Genomic DNA, 12,901 nt, shown 5'->3' on the forward strand with positions numbered 1-12,901 from the left:
GCATAGGGCACACATCAGGAATACCTGTTCAGTCAATCAAATTAATTAATCAACTTGATGCTTCGTTCAGTGCGTGGCTCTGTAGCCCGCAGATGTGTTAAATGATGTAAATGCAAGCGTTTCACCCACATTTGCGACAATCTAATACAGCAGCAACAGTGATGATGACTCTGGCACAATTAAACGCACTCGGAGTCTGTTTACACACTGCGAAGAGCAAAGAGGCAGCCAATAAAAATGTACATGGGCCATTAAACTCCTAGCCACAGACCTGAGGGTTGTTAGGTTGGACACCGGATTATTAATATTAATTAATGTCTGCTCCATCATAACATTTGTTTTCAGTAGCACTAAAACTCGGCCCCTATTAACACCAGAAAGCCTTTGAGGGAGACAGAGGAAAGATCATTTTATTATGCCATAGATTTCATATATATTTCTTATTTTATTTAACTTTGACTGTACTTGAGATTATTTATATATTTTTTGCATTTCAGAAATTATTCAAAAAAGAAATTTCAATATGACATGTAGGGTTTAGTTGGGATGTTTTGACTGCATGTTTAACTGAATGTTGTATGCAGTTAAACAGTTTTTTTCCTCTTTTGAATATTTATTATTTCTCATTAATAAGACAAAATTATTTATATTATTTCTTATTCAATGAATCGTTTGATTACTCAGTTACTAAAATAATCGATAGCTGCAGCTCTACACATTGAATCAGTAAATTTACATTTCAAAATGTAACACTTTGATTCCCTTCTATAAATTCAAAGCTTTAGTTCTTTCCACAACAGTTCACTTCCATTTAGGTCACGTGATTGGCTGGGCCAGTTTGAACATTGTCTTCATCATCAGAATACTTTTTTAATCCCTGAAAAAATTATGTGCTCAATGTTGCTCTAAGGTAGTAAGAACAGTAACTAACTAAAACAAATGAAAAATTGGAATACATTACAAAGTTACAAAATATAATGAAATAGCTCTAATAGCTACAAATAGCTCCAGTTATAAATATCCCAGCAGTACACAACATTGAGGTGGCCCTCTGTATGTGCTATCCTCGCCCTGAGTTTTCTAGTTTTCACCAGCTAGACAACGAGATAACGATGCTCCAATAAACAGACTTATTTTCCTTTTTCGTGCTGATTTATTGAAGAATGTCCTCGACTGTTGCCTTCTCTTTGACGTCGTAAAACTGAAAACATACAAAATATTGTATTACCTAACTAACATTGCAAACAAGCTTGTTACCCAATTACTGGTAACTGAAAAGATCAAACGTTCATAACTCCCTTAAACGTACAAATCATCATACCATTTTTAAAGAAAACAAAGAGACAATTATTATTTTATCGCCCCAGACTCTGGAACAGTCTTCCTCTTAATATTAGATCTGCAAATACACGTGAACTTTTTAAATTGTTACTAAAGACACATTTTGATGGTCTGGCTTTTAACATACATTGACCTAAACCTTAGTTGTTGTTTTAGTTGTTTTATTGACTTATTTTTGTTTTTCTATATTTTATTGCATCATTGTTTTGCATTTTATTTATTTTAGTGGGATTTTACATTGTTAAGCACTTTGTGCAGCATGGACTGTTTGGAAATGGGCTCTGTAAATAAACTTGACCTTGACCTTATTGTCACTCATACTTATGGACAAATCTCGACCAAAGCAACAATATTTTAAGGTCCATATCGGCTTAAAACAGTAATACTTTGGCATTATGTTAAGCCATCTTGGATTTTCCGCTTCCTTTATTTGTCTTTTTCCAAAGTAATCAAAACAATATTACAAAGCAGCCACCAGAGGGAACTCTGGCAGTTTATAAAACTGTATAGTCCAGTCTAATTTATAAAAGGCAGAACACTGTACTTTGTTATTTTCTCAGTAGAAGATGTGCAGATAGTAAGGGAGTGACAGTGGAGTACACGACTCTCAACCTGCTGCCCATGCATGCACCATCATAGCCACCATCAGCCTCGCCACTCATAAGTGTGACTGTGAGTGCAAATGGTTGTCTGTCTCTCTGTGTTAGCCCTGCGATACACTGGCGACCTGTCCAGATTGTTGGATCAATTAAATTACATTCAGTTTGACTTAACCGCAGTAAATAAGTTGATCCATCATTAACTAATTAAGTTTGTCCAATTTTACATTAAGTTCAAATAACAGAACTGCATAATGCTAAAATAAAGCAATTTATTTTTAACCAATAAAAATCCTTTTCATTATTTTTTATGTTCATTTAAATTTTTGAGCGTAGTACCTTATAAATCCCTCTCAGAGTGCTAGCTTACTTGTAGTTTGTAGGATATTTAAAAGTAGAATGGGAGGCAGAACCTTCAGAAGCTTTAATCCCCCTCTTCTGTGGAAACATCTCCCAGTTTGGCTTTGGGAGACACTGAAAAAAGGGATTGGCCATCTCTTGGATTTATGTAAGCATCTTGCCTGTATTCAACACAATTGCCTCACGCTTTAAAGTTAAGTGTAACTGTATAGTGTATAAACTACATGATATGCAGAGAAGGTATATTAAATTGTTCATATCATGTTTGAGGGAATTAAGTCAATAATATACCAATGTTAAATCTGACACTGCACGTGACTTCATTTTGCGCGCTTTGGATCATGGTTTGAGGGAGGCATCCATCTCAGTCAAGTTGAGCAGCCGCCTCTAGTTTTGTTACCGAAAAAAGGAAATTGAATGGTTGTTACGTTTACAAAAGTCTAACTTGTAATTTGTAAAGTGTAACAAAATAATTTCATGTTTCTATGGTGAACATAATTAAATCATGTAGTATCTGTATGAAATTCAATAACTTAATTTGTTCTTGTTGAGATGACATGAAATATTCTAGTAAGAGTGGTTAGTTTCTGGACATGAAATTCACAAAATCACATGAGATTTCAAACTGCAGGTAAATCACTGGAGTTATAAGAGGCAGACAACTACACACACACCACGTGTATGCTATTTATTGTGGTCCTGGGTTCAAATGTTAACTAGACTCTGGACTTTGTTGAACATTATGTAATATGAAGACAACATGTAGTATTTAAGTGACCAAGTAGTATTGGGGTAAAAGTTAATGAATAGTGTTGGAATAAAATGACAAAATTGTGAAGGATTAAAATATTCCAAGAGCTCAACTTACTTCATCTAAACATTTTTCAATCACGTTTCATCAACACAAAATGCACAGGTTATTGAATATGAATAAGTTGTGTTGGTTTAACTAAGTTTAACTACTTTAAGTTTCCGCCAAAGCAAAGCAATTGTGTGCAACCAATGTCCACTATTGAATTAAGTAAATCCAACATGTTCTTTTTTTCACTGCAGGGGCCCTCTCTAGTTTTAAGATTAGGTTTAAAACATTGCTTTTTGATAAAGCATATATAGTAAGAACTGGATCAGGTGACCCTGAATCCTCCCTTAATTACACTGCAATTGGCCTAGGTTGTGGCTTCCCTTTGATGCACTTAGTATTTCTTCTTTACTCATCTTTTTTCACTATGTTTTTATACACCTCTCTGAATTTAATCTTTAGTTATTATTAATCTCTGGCTCTCTTTCACAGTGTGTCTTTTATCTAGTCTTCCTCCCATCACCTCCACCTGGTCGCAGCAGATAGCTGCCCCTCCCTGAAAATGGTGCGGAGATTTCTTCCTGTTAAAAGTTTTCCTTCCCACTGTTGTCAAATGCTTGCTCAAAGGGCTCCTTTGACTGTTAGGGTTGTATCCTTATTATTGAAGGGTCTTTACCTTACAAAATTAGGCACCTTGAGATGACTGTTGTTGTGATTTGGCGTTTTATAAATAAAATTGAAAATTAAATGTCATCAGGGGAGGAATGAAAGGGGGAAGGGTAGATTGTTTTTGTCTGAATACAATGGGATGGTTAGCACTGTTGCCTCCAGGTCCTGAATTCAATTCCAGCGTCAGGGAAAGGATGGATTTGCATGCGCTCCTTGTGTCTATGTGGGGTCTTTCTGGGTACTCGGCTTCCTCCCACAGTCACCATATGTGCAGAAAGTGGGGTTAGATAAATGGTGATTCTAAAGTGGCCGCACCATAGGTGTGAGTGAATGGTTGTCTGTCTCTTTGTGTTTGCCCTGCAACAGACTGGCGATCTGTCCGGGGTGTACCCTGCCTCTCGTCCTCTGCCATCTGGGACAGGCTTGCTAAGTTGTGTAGGAGGAAGAAGATGGATGAATGGATATTGTGTTGTGTGTAGATGAAGATCAGATCAAACAGATTGTTGCATGTCCAAAATGATTTTGTTAACCTGTGTATATGCAATCCATCCGTCCATCCTGCTCCTTCCCCATACCCAATTCAGGGTTTTCGTGAGGCTGGTCATAGAATGTGAGACAGCCTACACCTTGGGCAAAAGTGTTTCTTTATGAATAACTCCCCTTTAGACAGTTTAGTAAAAAAGTTTTGCGAGCTGGTTTTCCTCAGTATTCATCTTTTCGCTTACCCTCCCCATGTTGTTAAAAGGGGGAGGGGGAAGTACACTCAACCCCGCCACACACACTGCTGATGTCAGACTCCAGTCATGTCGACCCTCCTCAGGATCAACGATACCATCATGTTCATGGCGTTTCTTCAGAGCCGTGAGTAAAAGTAGCTTTAGTGCCGCATGTGTCCTCTCTTCTCTCTAATTTCCGATATTGTGCGTGTTGCTGCAATCTACTGTATCTGCTGTCCTGTTATGTTACCGGCTAAAACATGTCTGCATTTCGAAACGGGTCAGGATGACATGCTTTAGTGGCGCAACGGAGGATGCTCTCGGGGAAAAGCATCAGCAACACCGTTGTAACGATTTTTTTAAAAACACACATTAATTTATTGTTACATCACAGAAAGATTATTTTCTTTTTTACCCGGCTCGACAATAGCGCTTTGTATAGATTGCAATATCCCCCTGCAATATAAGCATGGATAGAGAAATATAATGACATACACTTGACACAGTGAGACTGTGTGTTTTTGCGTGTGTGACTATTTGCAGTTATGACTAAAGGAGCAATGGAGATGCGAGGCTTTATCAATCGCATTAGACGTGTTGCCTTCATGTGCTGTCGGGTTTTGGAGACTTTGTCAATACCTTAGCTAATTTCCTCTTAGAGTGTAAGGGGGGGGGGGGGGGGGGGAGGGCTTTTCGGAAATGTGCAAATCACATATCGTGCTATTCACACAATGAGGTTAGTACAGACATGACCCTACTTTTGAAATCGCTTTTGAAATGAGCTGAGGTGGCCTATTTATAACTCAGACAAACTGATCATATAAATGGACTGGTTATTATATAGCACTTTTCTACATCATTTATACAACACGACTCATTCATCCATTCACACATATTCTACAGGTGCTAGTAAGTGCTTTCTATCTAACATTTACACGCATTCATTCTCCAGTGAATACATCAGAGAGCAACTTGGTGTTCAGTGTGTGAGGATACTTATGCATGCAGACTGGAGCAGTGAGGATGGACCACTAACCTTCTTATTAGTAGATCACCTACGCTACAGCCAAAATAGTATAATACTGTTCTTCCCCAAAACTAATAATCCACTGCATATGAGGACTGTAATAGCTTACCAAATAGAATACATTGAAGCTTAAATTAGTATAAAATTTCAGAAAAAGATTAAATGTGCTCTCACTGACGGCCAGCATTGAGTGTTCATCTATTACTGAATGTATAAAATTGCTGGACTAAAATCATCAATCACATTATAGCTAATAATCAAACAGTTTTGTTGTGACACTTGCATGATCAGTTCTTGAATTTTCTGCATAATGATGCATAGCAAAGCATGACTTAAATGTGCCTTTTCTGTGCACACTTGGATGGTCATGCTTTAAAAAAAGAGAATGGTCTAAAATAGAGACCTAGTTATATGAGCAGTGCTTACATAACCTAGAGATGGTTATGTGAGAAAATCCCAGTAGATCAGCAGTTTCTGAAATACTCACTGATGCCAGACTAGCCCGTTTGGCACCAATGACCAAGCCACATGCAATTTCACTTAAATCACCTTTTTTCCCCCCTGTTCTGATACTAAGGCTGGACTTTAGTCATTGTGATCACATCTACATGCCTAATTGCACTGAGTTGCTGACATGTGATTGGCTAATATTTGCAATAAGCAGTTCAACAGGTATACCTAATAAACTGTCTGGTGAGTGCATACAGTGGGTAAAATAAGTATTGAACACATTACCAATTTTTTAAGAAAATATATTTCTAAAAGTGCTACTGACATGAAATTCTCATCAAATGTCTCAACCCATCAAATCCACACATGCAAATAAATCAAACCATATAAGTACATAATTAAATTATGTGTACTAATGATGCAGACACAGGGAAAAGTTTTCAGGATTCAGGTCAGGTGATTGGCTGGGCTAGTCTAGGAGGTTTACTTTCTTTCTCTATAAGCAATTGAGCGTTTCCTTGGCTGTGTGTTTGGGATTGTTGTTTTGCTGACACGTCCCTCGTTTCACCTTCATCATCCTGGTAGGTGGCAGTGGATTTTTTTTATCAAAAATGTCTCAAACGTCTTTCCATTCATCTTTCCTTCAATTATATGAACCCTCCCAATGCTGAATGCCAAAAAACAGCCACATATCATGCTGTTCCTACCTCCAAACTTCACTGTTGATATGGTGTTTTTGGGGCGATATGCAGTCCGTTTTTACCTCCAAACATAGTGTGTATTATGGCATCCAAATACTTTAGTTTTGGTCTTAATTAATCAGGCTATATCCTGGCAGTATTTCACAGGCTTGTCTAAATGTTGGTCAGAAAACTGTAAACGCGGTGTGGTGAGCGTCCATACATGGTTGAGCGCATTACTTATTGCTTTCTTTCAACCAATTCTACCTGCTGATTTCAGGTCTTTCTGTAGCTCTCCACAACTGGTCCTTGGCTCTTGGACAACTCTTCTGATAATTCTTTTCACTGCCTTCCTGAAATCTTGCGGGGATCACCTGGTCGTGGCCTGCTTATGGTAAAATTATGTTCTTACCAATTCTAGATTATGGCTCCAACAGTGCTCACTGGCACATTCAGTAGTTTAGGAATTCTTCTGTGGCAAATCCCATCAAGATGTTTTGCAACAATAAGGTTGCAATGGTCTTGAGAGAGCTCATTGGTTTTTACCCATCATGAGATGTTTCTTGGTAATGAGACACATTTTTTAAAATAGGTCAGTTGGGACTGAATCAGCTTACATTAATTCCTGTTTTATTTTGACAGTCTCTTTGTACTGTGTGTTCAATTTTGCTTTCTCTGTCCTGTTAGTTCATCGTTTAATTATCCTGTGTGTATTTTAGTCTCCCCCTGCTTGTTGTTGCGTCATCCCTGTTTGCTGTGTGGTTCCCTGTACCCTATACCTTCCATGTTTTCTAGTTCCCAGTTCCTAATTTCTCCCTCGTTAGAGTTTTTTAGTGATGTTCCGTTTGAAGCGGAGGCTCCGGTGCAAAAAACAAAAAACAACACACTGCTTCTGAAGCAGTGTCGAGGCTTGGTTCGGCTAACTCGAGTCACATGATCAGTGATGTGTGAAGTTTCATTTGGTACGTCTCTGCTTCAATACCTGTTTCCATGGTTTATAATGAAGGGAATCATTGGCAGGATTTGTGCTGTGTTGTTGTGATTTTGTGTAAGAGAGCGAAGTGTGTGACATATTGAGAGACATGGAGCCAGCGAGGAAGAGAGGACATTCTGCCTATTCCTAAAGAAAAAATAAATAGAACAGTCTTATGTGTTGTTTTTATTTTACTAGTTTTTAAAAAATTCTACCCCAAGGTAAAAAAGTACCTAAAATACATTATACATATAAGTTATAATATATTATATACAAGTGTAGCTGCGCATTGGTTAATTATGGCATGTGGAAATGGGGACCTTACAGCACAAGCATACTCCCAACCTATTATAAGAGCGTGTTGTATATTATTATAAAGAATGTTTTGCTTTCAAATGTCAGAAATCAAACAAAAGGAGACCATAACACAGCACGTTTAAGCAAAAGTTTATTTATCAAAAGTATTTATTAATCAAATAATCATTCTTTTTCACTCCCCCCCCCCGCCCCCCCATAAATACATACATAAATTCATACATACATACATAAAAACATGTTCAAAGCACCTCAGTCACATGATATTAAACAGAAACTGTCAACTCAGCTCTGTAGGAAGCAGTTCATTTCAAGCTGTTGATTCAAGCTGCTCTTCATACTTTTGGCCACAAGATGGCACAAAAGAGGACTGTTGAACAGCTTCGAGTAATGAAACCTTTTTGAATACAAGCTTCAATGTTTCAGATAGCTTAATTTGGCCATCATAGCTGCCACCTTAAAACTAATTCCTTTGTCTTCGAGTCCTGTGTTTGGGTTCTGCCTTGCCTGTCACACAGCCACATATGACATTCAATCTGTACAGGGATTACAAATACAGAGTACAATACAGACAGTTTTACTAGTTCTCCTACTTTAAATGCTACTGAAACCTGTACAAGCCAACCAATAACAGAGGAATATAACGACACAGATGGCATAACATTATGACCACTTGCCTTATATTCTGTTTGTCCCCCTTTTACTGCCAAAAGGAACATGGGGAGTCATGGACTATGCTAGACGCTTGAAGATGTACTGTAGTATCTGACAACAAGATGTTAGCAAAGATTCTGAGTTCTGTAAGTTGTGAGGTAGGACCTCCTGGATTGGAATTGCTTATCCAGCTGTGTGTGTAATATTCTCTGTTTGACTTGGTTTGTTGAAGTGTTCAGTTTTGAGTTGTATGGAGGGGATTTTTACTTAGGTTGTGTTTTTGTTCATATTTGGTATTTATAGTTATCATTTTTAGATTTTCTTCAAGGTTGTTTTTTTTGTCCTCCTGTGTTCCCTTTGTCAAGTCTGCCTTTCTCTTAGATCTTCTGTGCTTAGTCAGTCTTGTCTTCATGTTTATTTATCTTTTGTCTGTGTCACGTTCTTTTGTCTTCGTCCCTGTCTGTGTTTATGCATCTTGTGTTATTCTTTATATGTCTTTACATGTGCTCTGAAGCCTCGGCACAGTACCTCCCATCACTGCGTTCCCTGTGTGTTTCGCATTTCCCCATTAGTGTCCTGAGTTTCTTGTAATTTTGCCCCGTTTACTTTTTTGTAAAGTTGCTTTGAGTTTAGTTCTGTCTCTGAGTTCTGCATATTGGGTCTCAACCTGCCTGCTACACAGCAACGCATGACACCAGCACATCAGAAAACAGAGACAGACTCTTTAGTGGAGATATCATCTGAATTTCAGGAGCGGGACCACTCCTCCTTCACGCCCCCTCCGGCCTCAGGCTATAACCCCCCCCCCCCCCTTCTGCTGCTGTTCTCATTTTCATGCTCCCCCTGCCCCCCCCCCCTTTTCTTTCCTCTCTTCTCTTCTCTTCTCGTCTCTTCTCTTCTCTTCTCTTCTCCTCTTCTCCTCTCCTCTCTTCCTTTCCTCCATTTATTTCTTGTTAGTACATGGGGATCTGCCCGGCCCGAGAGCCGTTGCCAGTCCCCTTCAAGGCCTTCCCCAAACCGCAGCACTATACACACTTCCTCATCCTTCATCGCCCATCGTTACCAAGGAAGTGGTCCCTGCTAGTGAATTGTCATTGTAGCAATGAAACATTAAACAACGAAACTGAGTTGCAATTCTCTCAGTGCAAAAAGAAGAAAAATAAAGTAAACAAAAGAGATTACACATTCAAATCCACTTCCAAATCCAGTCCCAGCTGAAGTTGATCAGACCCCAGCTTGCATCCCAGCAGCAACCGTCCATGGATCATGGATATGGATGTTTTAGCAATGTGCTGGGGGAACTTCAATTGCTTCCCCAGATGGGGTTGCAGCTTCCAGGCTGTGTAGAGAAGACCTGACCTTGTCCTTTGCTGTTGGCAGGGCTTCTCTCCAGCTTTGACAAAGGCAATTCTCCTCTTCATGGCAAGATGTTATTTCCCAGAGATGATTGCATTGCCTATGCTTTCTGCCACTGCTTTCAGCACTTGGTTGTTATGCCAGTGGTAGCAACCCTCTGCAGAGCCTTTGGACATCTACTCTGTAGATGTTCTAAGTATCCCCTTTTTGACCATAGCTGACAGATTGGTGTCTCATGCTTGCCCCACATAATAGAGATTGGCTGGGCTTGGTAGGGCATGGATGAGGAATCAGACACAATGGACATCCGCTTGCATGATGTTCCTCAGGTGATTTTCCACTGTAGCTTACGCTCCCGTTTTGTCCAGGCCACCTGCTGCCTGAGCCCCACTGTCCTACACATTTGCTCTTCCTTCACATCTGCTCAGTTCTCTTCTTGGATTATGTGGTCTCTCTCATTTTCTCTAGCCTTGTCCATGTGAGGCTTTGGGGGAGGGGGGGGGGGGGGGACAAGCAAGCTCTGCTGGATGCCAGTGTACCCACCAAATCCTTCTGCCTGAAGAATGACTTGGCCACCTCCACAGCTCTCTCTGCCTGTTCAGTGATACAACTTTTCAAACTTTTCACTAGCTGCCCTGATATGGAGGGGATGCCAATCCTATCTAAGAAAGATGGAATTTGTCAGCCACTTTACCCTTTTTTAGCACCATAGAGTTTGATTTGGTGGGCTTAGTGCTCATCCTTTCACTCTATACTTTTGACCAATCACCGATCAGGATGAATTGCACTACTGTACTGTGCATCCCCTGCCTTTTCCAAGTGCTTTTAGACATTAAATTAGGAACATTTTAACGTGATCAAGCAATGAAATTACCTATAAACAAGGTCAATGAATGTGGCAATATGAATCATAATACATAAATGTACAGAAATATACAGTTAACTTAAATAATAATGGATTGTGCGCCCTGGGACAGACTGACAGAGGCGAGGCTGCCATATCGCACCATCGGCCCCTCTGGCCATCGCCAGTAGGCGGTAGGTGAAGTGTCTTGACCACGGACACAACGACGGTGAGTGTCCGAGCCGGGGCTCGATCCAGCAACCTTCTGATCACAAGGCGAACTGCCAACTCTTGAGCCACGGTCGCCCTAACTAGCAATGATAACAATACTTATGTGATGTAACACAAGCTTATAGGGATCATGTTATATGCTTTTCCATGGCATTACATTTGAATTCAACAGTTCGATCTTTCAAATAACGGACAGATATTTGTGAAATCATGATACATTTGTGAATGTATTTTAACAATCTAAATATGCATATGTACAGACAGATACATTTAATAATCATGAAAATTATGTTTCATTACATTACAGTGATTTAACGTTAATTTACATTTGAAATGTGAAGTCAAAGTCTATTTACGTAACTTTAATGATATTCTAGAAGAACAGAACATTACTGTAAAATGCACAATAAAATACCTTCATATTAGAATTTTTTCCTACAGTCGCAGCCATACCCGCGACCTGGTTGTTGTTAGTTCACATTCATTGGCCGATGCTTAGTGTCATGTTATTATGTGTCCCAACAATCAATGGCATGTCATTGTTTTCATGGCCACACCCTCACCCCAGGTGCAGAGGCCTATTTCTGTTCTAAGATTTATATTAACTGCAAATCCTGACTCTACATTTTTTGTTCAAAATTTATAATTAGCACAGCATGGCCGTGCAATGTTTTACATTGTGGCATGCAAAGGAATCTTAACAAAGAAGCTCACAGAGAGAGATTGAGCTTGTCATCCAAGCCCTAGCTGGTAGGGAGAGCTCTTAATTAAAACACTTGCTGGTGCTACGATGTGCCTCAAGGTTCAACAACAGCACAACAGAAGTCACTCATGGTACAGCACTCCCTCTACAAAACAACAACTGTCAGTGACTCTGCACCACGACATAAACACAACATTCAAGATAACAGTTAAAAGTAACGTAACCATAAACAATAAAACAAGAACATCTAAGCAGCACATGTCCCAAGGCATGATGGGAGAGAACTAGCTGTTCCCCCAACATGCCACAATATGTTTTTTTTTTAGTTTTTATTCCTATTAATTATATTTTCACTTGTTACCTCTTAATTATTGAATGAGACCTAGGTGACATGAAATTTTCAGCAAAATTATAATTCAAATACTCCTTTAATTATTGATTGTTCTCATTAATTTTCGACCATTTCATATATTTTTCCATAGTATTACATTTGAATTTAACAGATCATTCACTCACATAACAGACAAATATTCGTGAAATTATGATACATTTCTGGATGTATTTTTACAATCTAAATATGCATATATACAAAAAAATATATTTAAAAAACAAGTAAATTGTGTTTTACTATATTTACAGAGCTGTTACGTTATTTTACCTTTGACAAGATCACAGTCTACTTATGTAAATTTAATGATATCCTAGAAAGACAGTACAAAACTGTAAAATATACAGTAAGATACTTTGACATTACTATTTTTTGGAACAGTGCACCATGAGGTAGCTGATGAACTGGCGGAGAACAGATGGCAATGCTGGTCTTAGGTACCATCCTGCTAATTGCCACTGATTGACAATAGGTGGAGAGATACAGGTAAAAACTGTACAATATAAAGCGCCTTGAGGCGACTGTTGTTGTGATTTGGTGCTATATAAATAAAATTGAATTGAATTGAATTAAAATTACTGGACATTCCCACAATCATGACAGGCAGTCTGGATCTCCTTTTGCTATAGCTTCGATGATGTTCATCACGTTGCTTTTGATGGACACTTTCTGCCCTGAATGCCGTCTTTCTGTGCTATCAGCTGCCTTTCCAAGGGAGGGTGAGAGAACATGAGACACAGGGCTGCATTCTCAGACCCAGGCCCAGCAGCGGCTGCACTTTCTCCATGTCCTGAGG

The 12,901-nt window shown here is 39.1% G+C and overlaps 1 protein-coding gene across 6 annotated transcripts in view; it reads left to right on the plus strand.

Moving 5' to 3' along the window:
• Window positions 1–3,815: 3,815 nt before the first annotated feature.
• LOC146520664 (TANK-binding kinase 1-binding protein 1-like) overlaps window positions 3,816–12,901 on the plus strand; it is a 41,108-nt gene continuing 32,022 nt past the window's right edge. For 2 of the 6 annotated variants that reach the window (XR_014873714.1, XM_085156972.1), the window contains exon 1: window positions 3,816–4,629. The gene's annotated coding sequence lies outside the window, so the exon portion shown is untranslated. The remainder of the gene's footprint in view (window positions 4,630–12,901) is intronic. The other 4 variants (XM_085156974.1, XM_085156975.1, XM_085156973.1 and 1 more) reach the window with 3 other exon arrangements.

This window comes from Neolamprologus multifasciatus, chromosome 4 (assembly GCF_963576455.1).
Source record: "Neolamprologus multifasciatus chromosome 4, fNeoMul1.2, whole genome shotgun sequence".
Classification (NCBI taxonomy): Eukaryota; Metazoa; Chordata; class Actinopteri; order Cichliformes; family Cichlidae; genus Neolamprologus; species Neolamprologus multifasciatus.